Source organism: Heteronotia binoei, chromosome 10, assembly GCF_032191835.1.
Source record: "Heteronotia binoei isolate CCM8104 ecotype False Entrance Well chromosome 10, APGP_CSIRO_Hbin_v1, whole genome shotgun sequence".
NCBI lineage: Eukaryota > Metazoa > Chordata > Lepidosauria > Squamata > Gekkonidae > Heteronotia > Heteronotia binoei.
In genome coordinates, this window is record NC_083232.1 from 81,783,440 (window position 1) to 81,810,649 (window position 27,210).

The following is a 27,210-nucleotide window of genomic DNA, read 5'->3' on the forward strand; positions in this document are numbered from 1 at the left end:
TTTGCATATTAGGCCACAGCCCTTGACATCACCATTACTTCACATAGGGCCTTTTTTCAACAACAACAACAAAATTTTATTTGTATCCCGCCTTCCCCGCCGGAGCAGGCTCAGGGCGGCTGACAGCATCAATTCAAATTTCAATTATACAAGGAAAACCAAAGAAAACAAAATTACATTTAAACATTAAAAATTCTGGTTAAGTTTAAAAATGAATTAAATTAAATTGATAAAAGTGCTAATGCTATTTTCGTAGAAAAAGCCCAGCAGGAACTCATTTGCATATTAGGCCACACCTCCTGATGCCCAGCCAGAACTGCATTCCTGTGCATTCTAGTTTGGTGTAGTGCTTAAGTGCGTGGAGGTTTGATTCCCCACTCCTCCACTTGCAGCTGCTGGAATGGCCTTGGGTCAGCCATAGATTGGGCAGTAGTTGTCCTTGAAAGGGCAGCTGCTGTGAGAGCCCTCTCAGCCCCACCCACCTCACAGAGTGTCTGTTGTGGGGAGAGAAGATATAGGGGATTGTATGCCACTCAGAGTCTCTGATTCAGAGAGAAGGGCAAGGTATAAATGTGCAGTCTTCTTCTTTTTCTTCCTCCTACTAAAAAAAAAAAAGGTCCTAGCATTACCTCAATACTTACATGTATACACATCTATATTTAAAAACATACTGTTTTCTTCATAGTCTGAAGATCTGTTGTAATTCTGGGAGATCTCTAGGCCCCACCTGTAAGCTGGCATCCCTAACCACAGATTGTGTAAGACAGAATTGTTCGGGGGGGGGGGAGCACTTTTTATAAGTGATAGCTCTATATTATAGCAGAGCGGTTCAGGAAATAAATGAATAAATTTTAAAAAGGTAGTGCATTCATGACCAATTCCATTGTGCATCAGCAGTTAAATACTGGCTTGGATCCTGCCTAAAACTTCCACAGACAGAAGGGCGATTTCCCTACCTCTCGCCTCCTGCTGTAGCCCTAAGTTCAGGACCGGCCCTGCAACTAGGCAAACTAGGCTATTGCCTAGGGTGCTGGCCTTCTGGGGGCACCAAATTGGGCACATCCCATGTGACTTGGTAATGTTAACAGTGTAGGAGCGGGGTGGTGGCAGAAGTTAGCCTTGCCAAGGGTACCAGACAGTCTAGGGCTGTCCCTGCCCAAATCCTCCCCAACATGCTGGTCTTGTGGGTTGCAGACCTCTTTAAATAGCTGAGGGGAGTACCTTGATGTCTTTTGCATAAGGAGGAATTAACAAAGAACACCCACTCCATCCATCTGTCGAAATTTTAAGTGAGATCCAAGCTACAGATATGATAAATGCCATTCTACTTCAGCTATTGATTACTGTACAATACCGTGGCATGGTGACTGTCACAGTTGAACAGATACTATCGTATATCAGCTACCATACCTCCCCTGTTGACGTTCCATTGCATGTCAGCTGAAAAATACTAACTGCGCTGCATTTTATCTGTCCAATAACGTCTGCATGGAACCTAACAAAAAACAGCAAACTCTGCAGTTCCATGTCAATTATCTAATATCTGGGCTTCTTGTTGGAAAAACCCAACAGAAACTCATTTGCATATAGGCCACACCCCCTGATGTCACCATTGTTTCACCGTTGTCAAACTGTCATTGATTTTTGCTATCAAATCAAATATCATTGGATATCAAATACTGATGCTGAATCTTGTGATCCAAGAGTGTTTTTGAGCAGGAATGCAATTCCAGCTGGCTTGACACCAGGTGATGTGTGGCCTGATATGCAAATGAGTTCCAGCTGTGGCCTGATATGCAAATGCGTTTCCCTGTGTGAAACAATGGTGACATCAGGCAGTATGGCCTAATATGCAAATGAGTTCCTGCTGGGCTTTTTGTACAAGCAATTCAGTAGGAAGTACACTCTGGGAAGTGTTTATAGGAATGGGAGCTTCATTGCTTCAGTCCATAAGGTTTACAAGCTGGGCAGCTGAAGAAATTCAAGTCATTTGTGAATTACGTTGCTTCTTGGTTGAAAGTGGTTTGCTGTGCACTTTAATGAGTCCGTTAGTTCATTTAATGCAAAGCAAAAACATCTGATGAGTGAAAATGTTCATTTTTTTTCAAATGAACGAGTCACATTATTGGGTCTTGAAATTCTAATTTCTGCACCACTTACATTATACCGTCTTAACATTGTATGAAGATGTGAATGTTAATTTATTCGTTATTCCTTTCCTGCTAATCATGGGAACAATATACTAGACACATATGGGGAATAAAAGCTTTCTATGTGCTTTTATAAACAAGAGGTCTTCTTAGACATCACTGATCTTCATTTCCAGAGGTATATTTCCACAAGTGAATCATTTACAGACAGTTTTATCTAAGTTCAAATGTTCAACACAGCTTTCCTTTTCCTTGAAGAGACATTTTGTTTTAGTCTAAATTTTGTTTCCCTCAGACATATTTATTTGATACACCATAAAGGGGAAAAAAATCTCACTTTTCATTCATATGCAATTTTCCATTTCTTATTGCAGTCTCTCAGGTTAATAAGCTGGGATGGGATGTTATTGTAGTCAAAATTCTGCCTCATTTGTAAACTGTTGTGCGTGTGCGCGTGTTTGATCCAGCTATAGATACCTGACGCATTCTCTCTTATGTAAGATATAAATTATGTCATGATTCTATTGCTGTAGATCAACAAGTAGTGTTTATCGATCTGTTCCAACAGCAGTTCTAACCCCATGGAAGATTTTGATTGATAATTCTCATCCAAAATGTGCCTTTCCTCCATCCCTCTGGAGTGTTCTGTGGTTCCAGCAGCAGACTACATGGAAGCCCTTATTTATGATGGAATACTCTGTACCAAAAAACGATATGGAGCATTTAAAGCATCCAACTGCTTTTTTTTACATCCCTGAAATTTTGTAAGGGGTGCAATATCGTAACCTTTGATAAAAGGAAGAAATAGCTAATAATAACTGATAATAACAGCTAATAATAATAATAATAATAATAAAGAGAGAATATCTATATTTCTAGAGCTCTTTGGTTTTCTATAAATTTGTTTAGCAAAGTTTCCAAATCTCTGTATGCATTCTCTCAGTTTTAAAATGTGGCAAATGTAACGGTGTGATTGCAGTCTCTGGGTTTCTCATCCTTTTATCGGCATGTTATGTATCCTCTCACTCTGCTCAGCAAAGTGTGAAGTCTTCCTCCAGCCTAAGGAACCTTTCTCCAAATTAAGTAGTTGTCCCTTTGGCAGAAAGGCACTTCTGGCTGAAGGAAGCTGGTAAAAAGGAGAAGCAGAAGCAGCTGCAGAAGAAGAGTTGGAGTTATACCTTGTCCTTCACTTGGAGTCTCGGAGCAGTTTAGTCACTTGGAGTCTCAGAGCATCTCCTTCCCTCCCTCTCCTCACAACAGACACCCTGCGAGATATGTGTGGCTGAGAGAGCTCTCCAAGAACTACTCTTGAGCAGAACAGCTCTGAGAGTGCTGTGAATGACCCAAGGTCACCCAGCTGGCTCCATGTGGAGGAGCGGGGAATCAAACCCAGGCCTCCAGATGAGAGTCCACCACTTTTAGCCACTACACCAAACTGGCTCTCTCAAAGCAAGTCTTCAAACTTAGCTGAGCAGAACAGTCGTATATAGGCCTTTGGGCTGAGAACTCCCATGGATGTTAGCTGAAGAGGAGTTCAAAGAGAGAAAGCCTGAGAGATGCTTGAAGCTCTTCTTTGATGGCGAATAAAAGGGATGGCAAACCCTGCTGCTGGGAGGGCTCTGCCTGCCCAAATCAGTGTAGTCTTGAGAATTTCATTAAGATGCGCAACAAAGCCATTTCCCGGTAGGTGATCGTCCATGAAAAGTGAGGTGCTTGTAAAGGTAGTTCCTTAGCTGATGGGGAATTCCCCTCTTGGGAGAAAATGGGCACTGTCTTCCTGGCCATAGGGAAGCAGAAGCAGAGCACAAGGCTGTTGGCTTATGATAACTTATTTTGTCATTGCTTAAAAGCAGGATGGATGTTGCCTCCTGCAGACTTTCAGGCTATCAATCCTCATCTTCTTGAAACAGATTCCCATTGGAGATAAAATCGATGCAGCTGATTGGATCTCCTGGTCTTAATGGTAACAGTTGAAGTTTGATGTAGAATCCAGGAAAGCAATAAGGTTATGCAATTCAGGGGTCTGGCTGTTATAGGTGAGACCAATGTTCCCTCTAAACTGCAGAGTCTTTAGAGCAAAAATTCTAATTTATGAGCTACTGACATGAAAGTTGTGAGTTACTGGCATTAAAGTTGTGAGCTACTGCATAAATTAGTATGCTCTGGGGCCATCCTTCCTGAGCTAGGACAAAAATCTGTGAGCTGGAGGTTAAGAAACTGTGAGCTAGCTCACGCTAACGCATCTTAGAGGGAACACTGGGTGAGACATACTTGGCTTTTCTGCAGTCTTTTTCCTTGCTTGTGTGTCTCTGGGGGTTTTTTTGTGAGGGGGAGAGGGGGTCTGTTCTGCATGTGTTTTGCTCCCTCTAGCAGTCAATTAGATAGTTCATTTCTTTATGGCTGGCAGGAAAATCTGTAGTTGAAATCTGCAGGGAGATATGTTGGGCATAAAGGGATGTAATATGGAATTAACCATTAGAGGGAGCAAAACATGTGGAACAGAAAACAGACCCCCCCCCCTCCGAAGCAATAGGGACACCCAAGTGAGGGAAATGAGTTTATGGAAATGCCAATTGATAGCATCTGTGGGCACTGATGTCCATAGCTGCTTCTTAGGATTGTTGCTAATTTTGTGTTCGGTTTAGAAGTTTGGTTTATGCCTTCTCCACACTTAGGATGAAGCCATGGTTGTCCTTTTCCCTAGCCACGTTGACAAAATGTAAATTTCCCTAAACATAAATGTTGGTTTCACACTTACAGAGTTGCTTTTAACTCATTACCACAGCGGAAAGCACTGACGCTGAAGTCAGAGCCAATCCCACGGGTCTTTTGTGATGAATCAGCACCAGTGTGCTCTCTAAGCTGAGTGAGTGTGAGCTAGCTCAAATTTTTTAGCCTCCACCTCACACATTTTTATCTCAGCTCAGGAAACATGGCCCTAGAGTAAGCTAACTTATGCAGTAGCTCACAACTTTGATGCCAGTAGCTCACAAAGTAGAATTTTTGCTTATAAGACTCCGCAGCTTAGAGAACATTGAACAGCACCCCTGTTTTTGGTGGGGTATTGATCCTATAAGAAAGACCCCTGCAGCTGGGCCCCCTATGAAGCAGCCATTTTCTCTAGGGAAACTGTCTTCTGGAGATCAGGTGTGATTCTGGGCAATCTCCTGATCCCATCTGGAGGTTGGCAACTGTATCGAGAAAATGACTGTTTATTAATTTTTCAACTTAAACCACCTTTGACTCCAAAGACCCTGAAGATGCCTAGCTAATTATAACAGTACAGTAATTTGAACCAAATATGAACCCATAATGTATAAAACAACAAAAGATAATACTCTTAAAACACTAGAAAAGAAGATATAAAACCAGCCTTGGCTCAGTATATACTAGAAAGTCTTAGTTCAGAGCATAACAGAAGAAAGGAATATTAACAATGACATTAATTTAACCTAGTTCTGGACTGAGCAAGTCTGAAAGGGGGAGGGAAGTGCTCAGGATTAAAGCAGCACCGTTTCCAAGGCTGTTGTAGCCGTTCTAGCAATAAACGGGATACCAGACAAGTAAAACTGTTGTCAATGGCTACGATATAATTTATTGATTTGCAATCTTTAAACTGAAGGCTTGATGTCAGCTGTCCAGAAGGTGTTGTTTTGATGTAATTGTCCGCTGACTTGATTTCACAACGAACAGACAGATCCTATTAATATTAGCTGCAGTAACAGAGGGATCTGTGTTGCTACTTCAAGCAAGAAGGCTCAACTCCTGGTAAGCAAGAAAGAGGCATGCAACTCTGCCCCCTTCCCCGGAAATACCTTATTTAGAAGAAAAAAAGATGCATGCCTGCAACTCAATCAGATTTGGGGCTGCTTATAAGGGCCCTGTGGCACAGAGTGGTAAAGTTGCAGTACTGCAGTCAAACTCTCTGCTCACGACCTGAGTTTGATCCCAGCGGAAGCTGGGTTCAGGTAGCCGGCTCGAGGTTGACTCAGCCTTCCATCCATTCAAGGTTGGTAAAATGAGTACCCAGCTTGCTGGGGGGAAAGTGTAGATGACTGGGGAAGGCAATGGCAAACCGTAAAAAGTCTGCCGTGAAAATGTTGTGAAAGCAACGTCACCCCAGAGTTGGAAACGACTGGTGCTTGCACAGGGGACTACCTTTACCTTTTTAAAAACTCATTGGGATACTGCCTATAACACTGTTGGTGCCACCTCCTGGATCCTGGTGGTGGTTTCCAAGTTCCACTGCAAGGAGGATTTTGGGGAAGAGGACAGGGACACCCAGTGACACTGAAGTAAGTATTGCTGCAGCAACATCAGCACTGGGGACAGGTGGGCCTGGCTTTAGCTTAAAAACCTAGATTGTGATTAGGGTTACCTAATGCTCATTGGCACTCCAGTAGCCAATGGAAGAAAAAAGAATGCCATCAATTATGGCATAACATCACATCCAGGAAAAACCCAGACATGATGTCACACTTTCCTTGGAAACACTGTGGTTCTGCCATAGAGTTTCCAGTGATTCCTAGAGAGGCGTGGTGTCAGTTCAGGGGGGATTCCAGAAGTGATTTGACACTGATGCTGACAGCTGTCTTCCTATGTCACCGCCCCTGCAGAACACCTGCCAGTTGCCAGGCTGTGTCTGGCAATCCCGTATGGGGTCCTGAACGCCAGCCTTATGTGTCCTACCATCGAAACGCTTTATCATACTATCAAGCTATAGAAGAAAAGATTAATATGCGTAACATTATTTTTGAACACAGGCTATTGTTTATTATCGAGAGAAGTACATCTCAGATTCTCCTAATTTTTATACCAGTGACTGTGGCATCCTTCTAGAGTGCCTTCAGAAATGAGAATGGTGGGTACTATTTTGCAGGAGTTGGGGGTCTTCCCTGGTGGTCTGCTCCTGAATATGGCCCAGCTTCATGGATCATTTTAAGACTGCTTTGCATTTTAAAACTGTGTTGATTGGCAGCCTTGAGCCCCAGCCATATTTAGAGTTGCTTTTATTCCTTAGATTTCTAAGAGAGACACTCAACTCTGTCATAGAAAGTCTGCCTTGCTCCTGCTCTGTGGGTTCTCCAGCACTGCGTCAAGGTGGTACTTTTCAGGAGATCTTATGCAAACTATCTTTTTCTGTCTGCTTCTGTTGTGTTTCAGTTTGCTGTTGACTTATGTTTCTTCCCGTGAACGGTTCTGTTTCCCTTCTGTTGTAGCTTGTTGTTGTTTTGTTTTCAGTGGGATGGCATATTTTCATTCACTGTTGCTGGCTGTTTTGCGGATTTGAGAAAACTGAAATGCAATCTGACAATGCATGAAAAGGATGTCGTTTAGTGCCTGCAACTTTTCTCCTGCAGCAAAACTAGAAATGCCATGGGGTGCAGGGGTAGGAGGGAGGGAGGCCATGGCTCAGCAGTAGAGCATCAGCTTGGCACCTAGAAGGTCCCAGGTTCAGTCCCTGGACTCTGCAGTTAAAAGGATCAGGCAGTAGAGGATGTAAAAGACCCTGGAGAGCTGCTGCCAGCCAGAGCAAGCAATACTAACTTTCATAGACCAGTGATGAGACTCAGCATTAGGTAACTTTATGTGTTTGTGTGCAGTGCAATGAGCGTCAACTTATAGTGAATAGCCCGAGTCAGGAGCTCGGCTATCATAGAAACAGAGAGGGAATACTTATGCTCTACAAGGAGCTCCTATGCACCCCCATTCATGGAAGGAACCTGCCTGCGTTCCTGGATATTAATTAATAGCTAATTGGCTGGGCTCTTTGTGTGCGTTGAAACAAATTTGTGTGCATTTGTGTGCATTGAAACAAAATATTCCCCTTGTGATGCTGATGTGATAGGATTTTGCATTGCACTAATATAAGGTATTTATTTGAGAGAGGTATTTGTGAATTTCCTGCATTGTGCGGGGGCAGGGGGGTTGGCCTAGATGACCCTGGAGGTTCCTTCCAACTCTATGATTCTATGATTTTAATTGGAGACCAAGGACTGATTTTGTTTGGGAACAAAATGTAAACTTGCAACCATATTTCACACAAAAGTAAATGAACGATAGTTGTGAGCATATTAAAATGTTTGCAGTATTTGATGCAAACATCCAAATGGCCTATATACATTTTATCAGCTTTTTATAGCAAATGCCTGGTGCATATGGATAGCTGTATTTAAATTTAACTGATTCTACTGGATTTATTAACACAAAAATGTGTGTATTCCAGTAAGTGGATACCACCAGCAGTCCTAAAGGGTTATGAAAAAAGCCCTGTATGCAATTGTTAGATATCTGAAAATATAGGTTTACAGTAATGAGTGATGACTTTTGCCATTAGTTATTGTCTGTTATTGACTGGTACCCATGGCACAGAGTGGTAATCTGCAGTACTGCAGTCCAAGCTCTGCTCACGACCTGAGTTCGATCCCAGCAGAAGCTGGGTTCAGGGAGCCGGAGCTGTTGATTCAACCTTCCATCCTTCTGAGGTTGGTAAAATGAGTACCCAGCTTGCTGGGGGCGAAATGTAGGTGACTGGGGAAGACAATGGCAAACCACCCCATAAAAAGTCTGCCATTAAAACATCGTGATGCGACGTCACCCCAGAATCAGAAACGAGTGGTGCTTGCACAGGGGACTACCTTTACCTTTTTACCCACAACATTCTCCTTACACTTCCCATTACACCAGTACAGCTTGTAGCTGTGGCAAAACTCAGGTCATGGTGTTCTGTGTCATGCAATTATATCAGTGTTAGTGCATTATTACTATTATATCAACATTATTACCTTTTTAGGAACATTGAAACCAGTGATTTTCGGCATGCATAACTGTGCTTGGGATTGAACTGTAAATCACAGTTTTAACTACTACTGTACCTTACTATTTCCTTCCCATTTAAGGAAAATTCACTGTGTAATGTTCCTTCTTCCTTAATGACCTTTCCCACTGCAGGGTAAAGGAAATAAAAAATATATCAGGACAGGTTGAGGGTGGGAGCTGATTTATATGATGGGTTCTTTTCTGTGATAGAGTGGCAGCTGAATTGGGCAGGCTTACAGCACTTGGCAATCCTAAACAGGGATAATTCCCTTCTAAGCCCACTGAAGGCAGTAATGATGGTGGTGGTGGTGGTGTGCTGTCTTGTAGCAACCAGCTCATGGGGACCCCAAGGACCATGGGGTTTTCAAGACAAGGAATAAGCACAGAGCATTTGCTATTGTCTTCTTATGGATAGCAACCCAGGACTCTCTTGGTGGTCTCCCATCCAAATACTGACCCTGCTTAGTTTGGTGTAGTGGTTAAGTGTGCAGACTCTTATCTGGAAGAACTGGGTTTGATTCCCCACTCCTCCACTTACAGCTGCTGGAATGGCCTTGGGACAGCCATAGCTCTTGCCAGAGTTGTCCTTGAAAGGGCAGCTGCTGTGAGAGCCCTCTCAGCCCCACCCACCTCACAGGGAGTCTGTTGTTGGGGGAGAAGATATAGGAGATTGTAAGCCACTCTGATTCAGAGGGAAGGGAGAGTATAAATCTACAGTTGTCTTCTTCTAAGCTCAGATGAGAACAGGCTGTTCATGGCTATTCAGGTTCAGAAGGGTGTTAACTTTGTTTAGGATTGCATTGTAAATGGTCTGTGTAAAAATAAGGAGCCATTTAAAATACGCCACTGTCAGTGGTGACTCTGAACGCTGCCAATACCTCTGGAGGTATAAAACAGATCATATTGGAGGATTCCACCTCTGATTTCATGAGAATCAAATTCGGTGTAGTTTCCAAAACCTTTTTGCAGATGGGTGGGTCTTGAATGCAATGCAAATGATATGAGGAATTCCTAGCAGCCGGTTAGTAGGCGAGCCAATGGCTGACCAAAGAGTGCCAACTTCTGTTCGACTGATAAAAGTCCCTGATGGAATGTTCTCTCATTTGAAAGAAAGGCTATTACTGTGTACAGTGCGGGTCGTGCATTCGTATGCTTCGTTGTCAATGGGATGCTCCGATGTCTGCATGTTTGATGTTTGCTTTTATGAAACTTGATAGAAACCTGTATTAAAACAACAGAGAGCTAGCCCAATCCCATTGTGCAGTCCTGCACCACCATCCCCGAAAATGCTGCCGCTTGCTTCTGTGGCCGGGAAGATCAGAGCCGTTCTCCCGGATTGTTATTCTTCAGCATGTACAAATTAGATGCTCAGCCTTGAGTGGAATCCTGTTTTGTTAATATAAATAGAAAAATGACCAGTGATTTTTGTTGGAATGAGATCTTCGCAAACCAAAACAGGAAATTATCAAAGCAAGTGACAGAAGAGGGGCCGAATTGCTTTGCTGCTTCAGGAAAATCAAAGGATTAAGTTATCTAAGGAGAGTTATGCTAGTTACTCTGGAGGGGTAAAGTTGAACTCTTCTGCTGCTCACTCGTTTTTGTAAATATGCCGGAAAAAAATATTAAACAGAAACTGAATATTTTTGTTTCGATGAGCTCCCCAATTGGGCTCCTCATTAAAATTTTGTCGCTGGCTCTTTTTCTAGAGCAAGACTGGATAAGAAGAACCAGCTATGGAAAATTAGAATTTTTTCTTCTTTTCCAGCATGCAGCGAGCCTAAAATATTCCTTCGTTGTCGATAGGTGATCTGCTCCATGTAAGCAACTCCAAAACAATAAATGATTTTCATGTCACAGCTGCCGGCGGTCATGTGCCGCTCCTGTTATACATATTAAAAAGCACTTGGACGCTTGACAGAATCAGACTGCAAATGGACCGAGAGAAGAGTAGTTCTTTAAAGTAGTTTTGTGACCTGGGAAAACGACCAGTGAAGGCATTCTAGAGCAGGGCCTCACGGTTCTAAGGAAATCTAAGACAGCATTCGTTTGAAATGTGGTGTTGGAGGAGAGTTTTACACATTCTGTGGACTGCCAAAGAGACAAGTGGGTTCTGGATCAAATCCTCAGTTCTCCCTGGAAGCTAGAATGACCAAACTGAGGCTGTCGTACTTTGGTCACATTATGAGAAGACAAGACTCACTGGAAAAGACAAGAGTGCTAGGAAACATTGAAGCAGTAAGAAAAGAGGAAGACCCAACATGTGATAGATTGACTCAATCGAGGAAGCCAGGGCCAAGGCCAATGCCAGGTTTGCTGGCGCCCTAGGCTGCCCCTCCCTCCTGGGCAGTGTTCCCTCTAAGCTGAATCAGCGTGAGCTAGCTCACAGATTTTGAGCCTCCAGCTCACACATTTTTGTCTTAGCTCAGGAAGGATGACCCCAGAGCACAATAATTTATGCAGTAGCTCACAACTTTAATGCCAGCAGCTCACAAAGTAGAATTTTTGCTCACAAGACTCTGCAGCTTAAAGGGAACATTGCTCCTGGGTGATTTCCCGTGCCCTGGAAAGGTCCCTCCATTCAGCTGATCGACGGGAACTTTCAATTGCCTGGGAGGCAGGCGCCTGCTCCTGGGTGCTCTCCTAATCATGTGGGAGTGCTGGCAGAAGCAGCTGGGCCAGCCTCCCCCTCCATTTAGAGAGCCTGCCAGCCAGGTGGTCAGCGGGATCTTTAAGTCATGATGGCCGATTTCGCACTAGAGCTTTAATCCTGATTTAACTTTGTCCCCAAACTGACTTTTTACACTAAAACCATAGAATCATAGAGTCATAAAGTTGGTTTCTCTGACTCTATGATTCTAGTGTAGAAAGTCAGTTTGGGGATAGAGTTAAACCAGGATTAAAGCTCTAGTGCGAAATCGGCCATGCAGAAAGAGGGCAGCAGCTGCTCCTGCCACTCTTCCTGTGCGATTTGGATCGCCAATGAAGGTGGCCTTCAAGCACCTCCACCGTGGGTTGAAGGCCGCCCCTGCTGGCAATTCAGATTGCACAAGAAGAGCGGCAGGAACAGCCTCTGCTCTTCCTGAATGATTTGAAGACCCTAAGGTCGCCTAATGGGCATGCTGGCCCTGGCCCTCCATATGGAAGACCAGAGCAAGGATAGATCAAGACGAGTGGCCATGTTAGTCTGTCCGCAGCAGTAGAAAAGAGCAGGAGTCCAGTAGCACCTTAAAGACTAACACATTTTGTAGCAGGGAAAGAGCTTTCATGAGTCACTGCCCACTTCTTCAGATACAGCTAGAACATGAGTCCATCTGTCCTATATATTGGAAGGTGGAGCCATTTCAGATGCCAAATGTTTTTATGAGCTGTGACTCATTAAGCTGAGTGGTGACTCCCAAAAGCGCCTCCCCTGCCACAAATTTTGTTAGTTTTTAAGGTGCTCCTGGACTCCTGCTCTTTTCTACTGCTACAGAGCAAGGATGTTAATGATAGGATGTTTTGGAAGTCATTAATTCGTAGGGTCACTGTCGTTGTAAGTGACTTGATGGCACTGAACACACTAAGACAGCATGTCTAAATTTAATAATATAGGGCTTTTCCAGGGGAGAGCAGAAGCCATTTTATTCAGTGCTCACAATACATGGTGTCTGTTGAAAAATGTTTCCAAATGACAGGGTCTTCTTCACCATACAGTTGCTTTAATTCATATAAAAAGGGACCATCATTAGAAGCATTGAGACAAACATAGGGATAAATATAGGAATATTGCACCAAAAAAAGCAGACAATCAAAAATGGTGCAAGCAACCTGGGGTGGAATTCTAGCAGGAGTTCCTTTGCATATTAGGCCACACCCCGCTGATGTAGCCAATCCTACAAGAGCTGACAAAAAAAGGGCCCTGTAAGCTCTTGGAGCATTGGCTACATCAGGGTTGTTTGCCTGTTTGGCCTAATATGCAAAGGAGCCCCTGCTAGAATTCCACCCCTACAAACAATTATTTATTAGAAATGCTTATTTCTATTTACTGCAAAAAGTAATGCAATTTAAGTTTATATATGGTCCATATATCTAGACAAGAGCCTTTGGCTTGCAACACGGTGGGGTTTTGTGATTTCCTTAAAAAAAAAAAAAAAGATTGGGCTGCATCATTTTTTTATTCTTCTTCCTTTCTGATCTTTTTGACCGCAGCATTTGGTTCCCTCTCTAAGATCTTTGGTTGGTATGAGAGGAGTTGGATGGACCCGGCTTTGAACCTGTTTCTGAGATGATGGAAGAATTGGTGGTTGGCAGTTCACAGAAAAACCCTCTCCTTTGAGGAAATCCTCACCTTTCTGGAGGTAAGACCATTATACATGTTGTTCATTATATTGCAAGGGCTTTTTTTCTCTCTCTCTCTCTTTCTCTTTGGAGAAAGGCAGGCTGTAAATGCTGTAAGTAAATAAGTCAAGGCAGAGCATCTTTCCACAGGTGAAATCTAATAGCATCCGAATGGACATTTTAACTTTATAAAAGGATGAATGCATCTACCCCACAGCAGTTGTTCTTCGTGCAGTTCCCAGATATGCCAATACTTAGGGTTGCCATCTCCAGATTTGGAAATACTTGGAGATTTAGGGGGCAGAGCATGAGAAAGGTTAGGGTTTGGTGAGGAGAGGGACTTCCACAGGGGTATAATGCCGAAGAGTATAATGCCAGAGTAGACATTTTGTCCAGGTGAACTGATCTCTGTCACCTGGAGAACAGTTGTGATAGTGGGAGATATCCAGGCAACAACACCAATACCTAAAGACAGTGAAGTGCAAACTCCACCCCCCCTTGGCCTTCATCTAATTAGCTTTTAGGTCATTCTCACCCATTTCTCCTTCCTTTTACAGCCCCCATCACACAATGCTTTTGTTTTTTACGCATAAAAATATTTAGAACAATTAAAATATAAAGACTAACTTAGAATTTACCCTAGAAATTAAAAATGACTGCAGTGAAGCTGTCATGCTTGGGTCACATTATGAGAAGACAAGACACTGGAAAAGAGAATAATGCTGGGAGAAGTTGAAGGCAGCAAGAGAAAGAGGAAGTGATATGGGTTAACTCAACAAAGGGCCCTCGGTTTGCAAGACCTGAGCAAGGCTGTTAATGATAGCATGTTTTGGAAGCAAGCCTGTAACTACAGGGGGGGCCTGTGGGGACCCTGCCCCCTCATTTCCTGTTGGGTGCCCCAACTCAGGTGCCTAGGGCTGCCAAGCCCTCGGTCCAGGTGGGGAATCCCCCGCCCAGGAACTTCCCAACCTGCCAGTGGGGGAAACATTGGGCCAGCAGGGGGAACCTTCCCCTACGTTGCTGGCGCGATGACATCACCTGGAAGTGATGTCATCAAAATGGCAGCGCCCACGCAGGCCACTCTAGGCGTTTCTGGGGAAACTATGGTTTTTTCCAGACACTCTAGCCATTTGTGATGTAAAACTCTATGGTACCATAGGTACCATAGAGTTTTAACGTCTCAAATGGCTAGAGCGTCTGGGAAAACCATAGAGTTTCCCCAGAAATGCCTATAGCAGCCTGCATGGGCACCACCATTTTGATGACATCACTTCCAGGTGACATCATTTCATCGCGCATGTGAAAGTCTGCCACCAGGACTTGAAGAGCACTTGGCAACCTTACAGGTGCCCCTGACCTTCCTCCCTGCAGGGGAGGTGGGAGGGAAGGTCAGGCATCCTGAGTCAGGAGCCCTGAGCCATGGCAGTAGCAGCCAGGTGAGAGGAGCCTCTAAGTGCCCCCTGACTTTTTTACATGCCCCCCCCCCAACTTTTAAAACCTTGGCTATGGGCCTGTTTGGAGGACATCAGTCCATACGGTTGTCATAATCTGGAAGCGACTAGATGACACATAACACACATACATAAAACTATTTATAAAGAATTAAATTTAAAAATATGAATGCAGCAAACACACAAACAGGGAGGAGGGCTAATAAGAATTAGTGAGAGAAGCCCCCCCCCCCAAAATTAGTATTTACTCTGGCAGAAGGCAACAATAGAGGGAGACAGATGGATCTCCCTGGGGAGGGAGTTCCAAATTTTCAGGGCTGTGATCCAGATGGCTGGTTCTCAGGCAGCCACCCAGCCACCCAGGGCTTTTTTTGTAGCAGGAACTCCTTTGCATATTTGGCCACACACCCCTGATGTAGCCAATAATCCTGGAGTTTACAGCGCTCTTCTTGCAGGGCCTATTGTAAGCTCCAGGAAGATTGGCTCCATCAGGGGTGTGTGGCCTAATATGCAAAGGAGCTCCTGCTACAAAAAAAGTCCTGCATCCATACAGCCTCAGATGGTGTGGACACACCCAACGCTGAATATCTGAAGATGATGGGCGTGGGCATCTTCAGTGGGCTCATATGGGAGTAGGTGGTCCTTTATGTGTGCTGATTCCAAGCCTTAAGGTAGAAGGGAGATGCTGTTAAGAGTCAGATCCTGGAGGTAGGCGGATTATCCTGACACACTGATTTGACAGTGATCCTGGTTGGAATATTAGTTTATGGTAGTCATGTCACTGAAATTGATTTTAGAGTGAGATATTAGATGGGTTTGCCTTCTGTGGAATGCATGTTTTGTGGCAGCTGCTGAGGGGGAGGGGGTCAAATGAATGGTTTGCTGTCTGCAACGCAGACCTCAGGTCAGCCACATACACTGTTTGTGGCCCATTCGGAACTCCTTTGCCTCCTGAAATGCTCAATTTCCAACCTAGGGTTACCAATCCCCAGGTGGGGGCAGGAGATCCCCCAGTTTGGAGGCCCTCCCCCCACTTCAGGGTCATCAGAAAGGGGGGGGGGAGGAAATGTCTGCTGGGCACTCCATTATTCCCTATGGAGACCGATTCCCATAGTAATTGAGAATTGATCCACAGGTATCTGGGGCTCTGAGGGGTGCTGCTTTTGAGATAGAGGCACCACATTTGGAGCATAGCATCCAACACCTCTTCTCAAAAGTCTCTCCAAGTTTCAAAAAGATTTGACTGAGGGGTTGAATTCTATGAGCCCCCAAAGATGGTGCCCCTATCCTTCATTATTTCCAATGAAGGGAAGGCATTTAAAGGATGTACGATCCCTTTAAATGTAACGGCCAGAACTCTCTTTGGAGTTCAATTATGCTTGTCACTACCTTTCTCCTGGCTCCACCCCCCAAATATTTCATGAATTGGACTTGGCAACCCTATTCCAACCCCAGCCTCTGCCAGTTCATGGCCTTTGAGAAGCTTTGAAGTGGGTCATGAAAGCAACAGCAGTCTCTTGTTCTTCATCCCTAGCATCTGGTGTTTTGTGGAAGGAAATAGAGATAGTGATGTGTGGGTATCCTAAGAAGCCATTGTGTACACTCTATCTGTGTGCATGAGAGAGAGAGGGGGCAAGGTGTCTGTCATCAGCTTCCAGACTGTGGTGTTGTGTTCCTAATCCATAAACTGACCAAATGTTGTCTCAGTGGTCTTCCACATGCTTCTTCACATGTATAGCTTGCCGTATTTCCCTGAAAGGATTTATTTGCGTGCATTTTCTGCTTTCTCATTGTGGCTCAATATGACAGAGTCTTAGGGTTGCCAGCTCTGGGTTGGGAAATGACAGGAGATTGGGGGGGTAGAGTCTTTGGAAGGTGGGATTTAGGGAGGGGATGGACTTCAGCAGGGTCCAATGCCATAGAAGTCCACCTCCCAAACAGCTATTTTTCCAGGGGAAGCCACCTCTGTTGTCTGGAGATCTATAGTCTGCTCTGTGTGGTCTGTAAATCAGCTGTAATTCCTGGAGGTCTCCAGGTACCACCTGGGGATTGGCAACCCTTCCAGCTTCAAAAAAAAAGTTCAAGGGTATAATATAGTGGGTTCAATGCAAGGAGAGGATTCTGTTGTAGTGATCATAGCTCCTTTATTAAGTGCAGCATGGTAACGGCTGAACTCTAAGACTGGAGAACTGGGCCAGCGGGGCCAATGTGGCCAACTATATACACTTCAAGGTTCCTGCGCTAGGACACCATTAGGTCATTCAAACTAGCAGGGGACGCCATTGGATCATTCAAACCTCCAGGAATTACAGCTGATTGGAGCAGGGCAGTAGGGATTTGGATCCTACTGCCCATTGTTCCTGAGTCCCCAAGCTCAGTCCTAATGGCTCCAAGGAGCCGGGCAGGAACACCATTAATTATGTACAACCTTAGTCCATGAACACAACAAAGGGCTTTACAAATTAGGAGACTAAAGAGACATATATGAAGTTAACAAGACACTGGTGGCTAGTTGGATAGCTATAGGTGAGTTGGTGAGTTTCATCAGTAATAACCTCCAGACATCCAGGGCTTTTTTTTTTTTAGCAGAAATGCACAGGAAAGCACTTCTGGCTGGCATGGTGTTGGGGGTGTGGCCTAATAGGCAAATGAATTCCTGCTGTGTGAAACAATGGTGATGTCATGGGGTGTGACCTATTCTGCAAATGAGGTCCTGCTGGGCTTTTTCTCCAAAAAAACCTTTGCAGACATCTGTTTCACTCATAACTTTGAAAGTTAACTGGAAATAACTTCAAAATGGACAATAACTGTTCTCAAGCAGGACTCTTCAGCTGCAGTGTTCTTGAAAGAAACCCCAAAGAATAATTTATTTCCCTAAGCACCAGAGATGTAAAGCCTTTTTTTTTTAATGGATGCATCCAAGATCATAAGCATTACTTTTCAAATTGAGCACAATTGATTTTATAACTTCTAAAGCAACTTTCTGCAACCTATGGCTCCAGAATAAAATACGAATATTTTAAAAAGGAAAATCAAACTTTGGAATGGTTGGTGGGATGGATGCTGGAATAACTTGTATGTGAAGAAGACATTGGATTTATATTCCTCCCTCCATTTAGAGTCTCAGAACGGCTCACAATCTCCTTTATCTTCCTCCCCCACAACAAACACCCTGTGAGGTCTGTGGGGCTGAGAGGACTCTCACAGCGGCTGCCCTTTCAAGAACAACCTCTGCCAGAGCTATGGCTGACCCAAGGCCATTCCAGAAGCTGCAGGTGGAGGAGTGGGGAATCAAACCCGGTTCTCCCAGATAAGAGTCTGCACATTTAACCACTACACCAAACTAGCAGGCCAGAATAACTAGTATGTGAAAGGGATGGCAGGCCAGGCCAGGCTTTTGTGAGATTGAAAGCTATCTCCAAGATGTTTTAAAAGCAGGAAAAGGATAGTGGTGAACAGGGCCTTTTTTTCCTAGAAAAAGCCCAGCAGGAGCTCATTTACATATTAGGCCACACCCCTGATGCCACATCAGCTGGAACTGCGTTCCTGTGTGTTCCTGCTCAAAAAAAGCCCTGGTGGTGAACAGCTGCCAGCAATCCAAATGCAAACCCATACACAGAGTTCTACAGTACAACCCAGGGGGCGGGGCTACAGGCGCACAAGTAGCTGACCAAGTCCTTTGTAGCAACAGCAGCACAGGGAGCAGCCGCACCTGCAGAGAAGGTCACCAGCTCCAGGTTGAGAAATTCTTGGAGATTTTGGGGAAGAATCCTGAGGAGAGTTGGGTTTGAGGAGGAAGTTCAGTGGGGTATGATGCCATAGAGTCCACTTTCCGAAGCAGCCATTTTCTATAGAGGAACTGATCACTGTCACTTGGAAATCTGTTGTGATCCCTGGAGATCTCCAGCCACCACCTGGAGGCTGGCAACCCCACTTGCAGAGCAGTTCTTTACAGGATTAGGAAATGCCATTTGGATGCCTACAGCGTGTGCCTTGGGGGGGGGAGGAGCCCCCCCCCCGGGGTGGAACTGCAGAGCCCACTGAGGCCCTACAAGCCTGGCTGGGGTTGGTGCAAGTTTCCATTTAGCATGGAGCATGACCAGTGCAGCTCCTGCCATTCTGCCCAGCCAGCCGAGCTCCTGGAGCATCCTGCCTCGGGCAGCCATGTGTCCGGCAAGTCCCACCCCCCCACTCACATGCATGCTGTGCTAGGGGTAGCTCAGCCTGTCTCTCCATGGCCTCCAGGAGTGTCTCACAAAGACACAGGAGCCATTAAAAGCAGAGGGACTTGGCAACTCTATTCATTGGTCTTCATGATTTCCTGTTCCAATGAGTCCGGGGTGTTCTTCAACTCTGCCCCCACCTATTTATTTTGAGCACATGAGACTTGTTCAGTGAAGGTAGAGAAAGAAGTACTTTTCTCCCTTTTTCACGATACAAGAACGCGTGGACATTCAATGAAGATGCTGAGCAGTCGAGTCAGAACTGATAAAAGGAAGTATTTCTTCACCCAAAGGGTGATTAACACATGGAATTCACTGCCACAGGAGGTGGTGGCGGCTACAAGCATAGACAGCTTCAAGAGGGGATTGGATAAACATATGGAGCAGAGGTCCATAAGTGGCTATTAGCCACAATGTATTGTTGGAACTCCTGTTCCAACACTAACCACTACACCGAGCCTTTTCTTTTGAGAAAGACAAAGAAAAAATGCAGTTGGGTAGTCATTACGATGCTATTAAAATAAGTATGCTTTTTAAAGTGGATTTGTACAATCAAAGGAAGCGTAAATACTAAGATGAAGAGAAGTGAAAGTCCTTAATGTGGCATTTGAAGGCAAAATTTGACACAGCCCAAAGAGAGTTTGGGGATTTTGTTTTTTTAAAAAAGATGTAGTATATTTTTGAAAATGAGTGCTGAGAGGAATAAAAAGCTGGTGAGGTTGACAAGGAATTGAGTGGAAAAAAGCAAGGATAATACAGTTCTCTGCAGTAAGAGGAATTAGCTCGGCAGCTGAGGTAGAAATCCCCTTGAGGTTAGAAACCGGTGGTTTTGGAAGGCCCTAAAAAATTTTCAGTGTGCAGTAATCAAAGTGGGAAGTGATGACAGTTAAGTATTAATTCCTCAGAGGAAAGATCACAATAATGGTGAAACCAGTCACAGCAACTGACACAGGAGAGCAGCAAAATGTCGAGGTAGAAATATTAAAAGTTCCCTTTCCAAGATTCCCCATTTTAGATGCAAGTCTGAAGATCCTGCATAAGGAGGATATTATAGAAGTGAAGAAAGAACTGCATAACAGGCTTGCTGCAGGAAAAAAAAATGTGGTTGCTAGTTGAAACATGTGTGTGTGATATTGTGTTGGTAGTGACATCCAAAACAGATCCTTGGAGATCAGAATCAGCCAAAAGGATACAGAGTATTATGCCATGTACAGGCAAGCTGACGAATGTCAGCAGGGCTTTTTTTTATAATAATAATTTGTAATAATATTTTTTTATAATAATAATATTATTATTATTATTTATTATTTGTAGAAAAAGCCCCAGCAGTAATTTATTTGCATATTAGGCCACACCCCCTGACATCACCGTCATTTTACACAGGGCTTTTTGTAGAAAAAGCTCCGCAGGGACTCCTTTGCATATTAGGCCACACCCCCTGACACCAAGCCAGCCGGAACTGCATTCCTGTGCTTTCCTGCTAAAAAAAAAAAAAAAAATCCCTGAATGTCAGAGTTGTTTCTAGGATAATAGTAAAGTAAAGGTAAAGGTTGTCCCCTGTGCAAGCACCAGTCGTTTCCAACTCTGAAGTGATTCAACAAGACAGCCTTTATTGGCATATATAAGAATATAAAATAGAGGGTCGGCCAGGTTACATGTTAAAAGAATACATAATCCATACAGAATAAAATTAGGATTACAAGATAACCAACTGTGGAGTGACGTTGCATCACAACATTTTCACGGCAGACTTTTTTGCGGGGGTGGTTTGCCATTGCCTTCTTCAGTCATCTCGACTTTATCCCCAGCGAACTGGGTGCTCATTTTACTGACCTCAGAAGGATGGAAGGCTGAGTCAACCTTGAGCTGGCTACCTGAACCCAGCTTCTGCCAGGAGCGAACTCAGGTTGTGAGCAGAGCTTGGACTGCAATACTGCAGTTTACCACTCTGCACCATGGGCTGCCTTCAATGGAGATTAGACAGGGCTTTAAGTGATTGTTTGCTGCTAATGGTAACAGGAGGGAATTATTCTGAAACCATATACTGGGGTGCTGCCATTTGCAAAGCGTGGAATTCAGTTTCTGATAACTCTGAGTAATATCCTAGTGGTTTAGATGAATTCTGAACACTAGTCCTGCCTGAAAATTAAGATCACTGGAAGAGGCCCTCATGACTGCCTCATCAATCAAGAAGCTTGTTTGGATTGTATGTGAGACAGGACCTTTTCAGTGACAGCCCCACAATTGTGGAACAACCTCCCCAGGGAGGTATGCCTGGCCCCCTCACTCTCAATCTTTAGGAGACAGCTAAGATTTTTTTCACTTAGTTACCAGCAGTCCTAAACTGTAATTTTACATTTTGGCTTCTAGATATGTTATGAATCCTAGTTTATGTATTTTATCTATATTGTAAGTTGCCTTAAGCCCCAAAAGAAGAAAGGCTGCTAATAAAGGTTTGAAATAAACAAAATAAATAGTCTGAAAATTCCATCAACTGTACCAGATCTGCAAGGTTATCCCCACAGATTTTGTGATGACAGAAAATATCACAAGAAAGGATTTTTCTTTGCATCCCAGAAAATTCAGTATATTATTCTCACTTCTGGTACGTTATGTCCTCGCCATATCTATGTTAACTTTTTTTTGTCTCTTTGCTTCAAACCATTTTTAAAAACTATGCATTCTATGGTGTAATATGTTATTGAGGATCTTATTTTGGCTGGTAGGATTTGTGGGAATTTGGCATGGTCCACAGAGAGTCGACCAAGGCAGGTGGGCAAAAGAGGTGTCAGTGCAAATTAGGAGGTGGGACGTGAGAATGGATAAGATACAGTTGACTAACAGTATAAGAAGAGCGTTTAGGAAAGATGGACCATGGACAGCACCAGAGAAAAATAGGTAAGTTGCCCTGATGAGCTACAGAGAGTAAGGGTGTTTTTACATTCAGCTTGATCCAGAGTTTTAGAGTCTTCAAATCACCTGCCACCTTTCCGCTTTAATTATTTTCCTTTTACATTTGTGGATTTGCTGCGTTCATTTTGCGTAGCCAAACTTCTATATTTCTGCTGAAAGCATTTCAATTTGGGAGGGGGGTTCTTTGATCAGAGGGCAGACGAAATACCAGCGCTTAGTTAAATGTATACAATTGCTTGGAAATGGTGTCAACACTGCAAAAACAATACACATTTAAATTACAAGATGAGGCAAGCAATGATATGTAAAAATTTCAAGTGCTGTCAGTTCTCATGCAAATTACTGCACCTTGTGGCTTTTGGAGGAGACTTTTAAAATGCATGAAAACTTCTACAATACAAGTTTGAAACACTTGTAGAGAAATGACTGGATCAAAACTAGTTTTGAGAAAAACGTTGCAGTAGCAGCGCCAGAACTCACCTCACCTAAACAAATGTAGATGCTTCGGGCAACAACAATGCAAAACAGTTGTGAGAACATTAGGTAATGTAAAAGGTGAGTTTCCAATGCAGTGATAGAGAGTCACAAACTGTCAGTGTAAAAACACCCTAAGTGATATTTCAGAGCAGGCCTAATGACTTCTTCAACATCCACAACTCAACTGAGATTTAAAAAGGTAAAGATAGTCCCCTGTGCAAGCACCATTTGTTACTGACTTTGGGGTGATGTCGCATTATGACATTTTCATGGAAGACTTCTTATGGGGTGGACATATAGACATATGAAGCTGCCTTACACTGAATCAGACCCTTGGTCCATCGAAGTCAGTATTGTCTACTCACACTGGCAGCGGCTCTCCAGGGTCTCAAGCTGAAGTTTTTCACACTTATTTGCCTGGACCCTTTTTTGGAGATGCCAGGGATTGAACCTGGGACCTTCTGTTTACCAAGCAGATGCTCTACCACTGAGCCACCGTCCCTCCCCTAACTAGTTTAACCTAAGTCCCTCCCCTAACCTAAGTGGTTTGCCAATGCCTTCTCCAGTCATCTACACTTTCCCCCCAGCAAGCTGGGTACTCATTTTACCAACCTCAGAAGGATGGAAGGCTGAGTCATCCTTGAGCTGGCTACCTGAACCCAGCTTCTGCCGGGATCGAACTCAGGTTATGAGCAGAGCTTGGATCGCAGTACTGCAGTTTACCACTCTGCACCACGGGGCTGCCTTCAATGGAGATTAGACAGGGCTTTAAGTGATTGTTTGGTGCTCTGGCTTGAATCCCTGCATGTCTGCTAAAGTTGCCAACCTCCTGGTGGCACTTGAAGATCTCCCACTATTACAGTTGCTCTCTCCAAATGACCAAGATCAGTTCTCCTGGAGGAAATGGCTACTTTGGAAGGTGGATTCTACAGCATTATACCCTCCCCTCCCTAAACCCTGCCCCCCCAGTCTCCACCCCTCTCAAATCTCCAAGTGTTTCCCAATCTAGAGCTAGCAACTCTAACTTATATGTTATCTTATAGACGGGTCTGGTGGCATATTGGCCAGCAATTTACAGAGCACATCGTCATGGACAGTTAGTTACTGAGTTGCACACAGGGCTCTGTCTGCCCACTCAGATAACATGAATTAGTGAGATCAGGTCGCACATTTGACATTTTTTTGTGTGGGGGTGCAAGATCTGCTGCTTTTTAAGTGAGGCCATCGTCTGCATACTTTCTGACACTCCCTCCTTGGGGTCAGAGCTAGATTCAAGTGCAGCAGCTCCTCAGAGACCAGCCAGATATTCAAGGCTTTTGAGATCTGGTGAAGGGGAGCTTTGACTCTCGGAAGCTTCTGCCTCAAAAGTCTTGTTGGCCTCTAAGGGGCTCCTAGCAGGCCAACGTGGCTATCCTCAAGTAACAGATTCCTGGGATATATTTGTTGGTTAGGGGTAGAGGGCCGATCTGTCTTCCACGCAATTATTCCTCTATGTGTAGCTCTTCATTTTCCCACATTAGGCTGAAAGTTGTGCTTTGACTCAGTGGCTAGAAGCAAGGCTTTTTTTGTAGCAGGAACTCCTTTGCATATTAGGCCACACACCCCTGATGGAACCAATCTTCTTGGAGCTCACAGTAGGCCCTGTACTAAGATCCCTGTAAGCTCTTGGAGGATTGGCTACATCAGGGGTGTGTGGCCTAATATGCAAAGGAGTTCCTGCTACAAAAAAAGTGATTGCTTGTCCTATGGTGGATGCTGGTAAACTTGTTATGGGATCTCTTACAGTTGCTGGTCCACATGACAAAGGGAGCTTTGTCTCTCAAAAACTTATACCCTGCAAATCCTGTTGATCTCTAATAGAGATGCTGGTCTCTAGTAGGGACCTGGGGATCTCCTGGAATTACAGCTCATCTCTAGGCTACAGTGATTAGTTTTCCTGGAGAAAATGAATGCTTTGAACGGTGGACTCCATGGCATTGTACACTGAGGCTTCTGTCCTCCACAGGCTCCATCCCCAGACCTCCAAGAGTTTCCCAGCCTGGATCTGGTAACTCTATCCTCACATCCCCTACCAGAATAAAAGAAGAGAGAGTTGGATTCATACCCCACCCTTCTCTACCCAAAGGAGTATCAGAGTCATTTAGAATCTCCTTTTCCTTCCCCTCCACACAGCAGACACCCTGTGATGTAGGTGGAACTGAGAGACCTCTGACAGAACCTGCTGTTAATAGGAACAGCTCTACAAGGACTTGTGACTAACTCAAGGTCACATCAGCAGGTGCATGTGGAAGAGTGGGGAATCGAACCTGATTCTCCCAGATAAGAGTCTGTGCATTTAACCACTACATCAAACTGACTCCCCATCAGTGGCTGGGGGGGCCTGTTAACCCTAGTCTCTAAGGTGCTACTGGACTCAAATCTAGCACTTCTATGGCAAACATACGAGAAGCCATGTTGGATCAGGCCAATGGCCCATCCAGTCCAACACTCTTTGTCACACAGTGGCCAAAAAACCCCCCAAGTGCCATCAAAAGGTCCACCAATATGGCTAGAAGCCCTTCCACTGCCCCCCCCTACAAGCACAAGAATACAGAGCATCATTGGCCCAAACCAACACTGAAACGATCTTCTTGGGGTCAGTGTCTGAATCGCTACTCAGACCTGGTGGCAACACATCAAGGAAATATGTGTGCCCATAATATCATGTGATATATGTGGCTTACGATCAGTGTTGTGACAGATCCAGATCTTCATGACGTATTCAGATCTTCTGGACTCTATTTCTGGAGATCTGGAGCATGGAAATAAGAATGGATTTCTTGGGAGAGTTTCAGACGCCTACTAATTCATAGTTATAGGAATGTGATGAAATAAATCCCTCAACAGAACCATAAAGGGTGGAGGTTTGGGAGAAGAAAAATGTTGGAGACACCAGAGTCTGGCATAAGATGCTACAGAAGGGGAATATGGTTGATTGATGGAGATTGGCTCAAGAGAAGAAGAAAAAATTAAACCAAACATCAGCAGTTTTGTTCATCTCCCACTCAGAGAAACACCAGAATAAAAGTCATCAGGTGCCATGAGAAGTGAGTGAAGAGACAACTTCTCTGCAGAGTTTTGCTGAGGACAGAAGGAACCACAAATAGCAACACAGGAGAGTTAAACGGTGCAGGGTTGGGGTTTTTTTATAAAAAGATTGTGTCCTTAATTATGGAACATTCCTGTTTTACTTTTCTCAAACGTATTATTTTACAGTGATTTTAAGCGATGCTGTTTTAGGTGAGGCTTAGATAATGAGCCAAAATTATCAAGTCTGTTGTCACGCGTGCTTCTAGTACAATGGCTTGGTACAGTTAGCTTGTACATTTTATGGTATAGTTAGCATCATACACAAATGGCCTTTAAAAAAAAATTAACAATCAGTTTTTATGTTTGAAGCCATTTATAACATAGTGGGTTCAAGACAAGGAGGAGACTAGGTTGCAGTCATCATAGCTCTTTTTATTAGTTACAGCATGGTAATAACTGGTAGCTAAAGAAGACTGCTTAACTATATACAGGGGCCAACTATATACAGTTCCAGATTCCCATGCTAGGGCGCCATTGGATCATTCAAACCAGCAGGGGGCCCGTGATTGGATCAGGGCAGCAGGGATTTGGATCCTACTGCCCTTTGTTCCTGAGTCCCCAAACTCAGTTCTACAGGCTCCAATGAGCCAGGCAGGAACACTAAAGGTACATACATTAGTCTGCATACACAACACCATTGTTCAGATAAACCTACCTGTCACGTTCTCAGGGTGCAGGCAGGCAGGAGTCCAAAGCCAGTCCAAGGTCAAAGTCCAGGAAGTCAAGCAGGAGCCAAGTCACCAATGCAGAATCACAAACCAGAATCAGAAGTCAATGTCCAAAAGCCAAAAGGTCAGGGTGCCAAAGAAATCAAGCAAGTCAGGATCAGGAAGGAGCGTGGATGCAAGCCAGAGAATAGACTTCTTGCTTCCACAAGGTTACCAGGTCCTGGGTGGGAGCTATAAGGAATTCTCAATCAGCCTGCTTTCTGGGTGGCAGTGACTCTGCTAGAACTCAGGGCTGAGAGATCTGAAGCATCAGCGTGCCTCATGTCTTCGCTCTGAAAGTTCTTTCCGGAGCCTGCTTCGAACTCTTGAGATGGGAGGAGGAGAGCTCGGAGGAGATTGATCATCAACAGCTGACACTGGTGCCTGGGGAGTGATTGATGAGCCAGCTGCTGTTTGTTCAGCTGAGGAACTGGCTGGCAACTCTTCCAGGTCTGTTAAACCTTCCAGCTCCTCCTCATCAGGGCTCATGACACTACCTCTGTGTGTGTGTGTTGTGTGTGTGCCATCAAATCACAGCCAACTTAGGGTTTTAAAGGCAAGAGATTGCTGTAATAGGGACTCTGCAATTTCTAACTTCCCCAGAATTTCTGTCTTTCACAAGCAGAAGGCTGGTGTCTTTTAAAAACAAACAAATGAAAATGAAAGTGACCAAATAAATTCCCAGCCATTTTCCTTTTACCCAGCAACATCCATGCATTACCTTCATGGTTAAACCCAGTGCCTCGCACTTTTGACTCTTCCAGACAAGCAATATCCTGGGGGGAGCAATCAAAGTTCAACTATGCTGCTGCTTGAATCTGCACAGAGTGCTTGAAAAGGAAATCCACTGTGTTCATTAAGTGTGCAATTAATGCAATGGCACCCAAATCTGTTTAAAAAAAACATCCCTGATTTGTGAGTAACCACCCCAAGTTAATGCATGTACACACACACCAGGAATGAAGAAGAAGACTGTAGATTTATACCCCGCCTTTCTCTCTGATTCAGAGTGACTTACAATCTC

At 44.2% G+C, this 27,210-nt stretch overlaps 1 protein-coding gene across 3 annotated transcripts in view; it reads left to right on the plus strand.

Annotated features, from left to right (window-relative positions):
• The window catches only part of POU6F2 (POU class 6 homeobox 2), a 446,425-nt gene that overhangs the window by 13,930 nt on the left and 405,285 nt on the right, over nucleotides 1-27,210 (plus strand). For all 3 annotated transcript variants that reach the window (XM_060247655.1, XM_060247654.1, XM_060247656.1), the window contains exon 2: nucleotides 13,158-13,306. The gene's annotated coding sequence lies outside the window, so the exon portion shown is untranslated. The remainder of the gene's footprint in view (nucleotides 1-13,157; nucleotides 13,307-27,210) is intronic.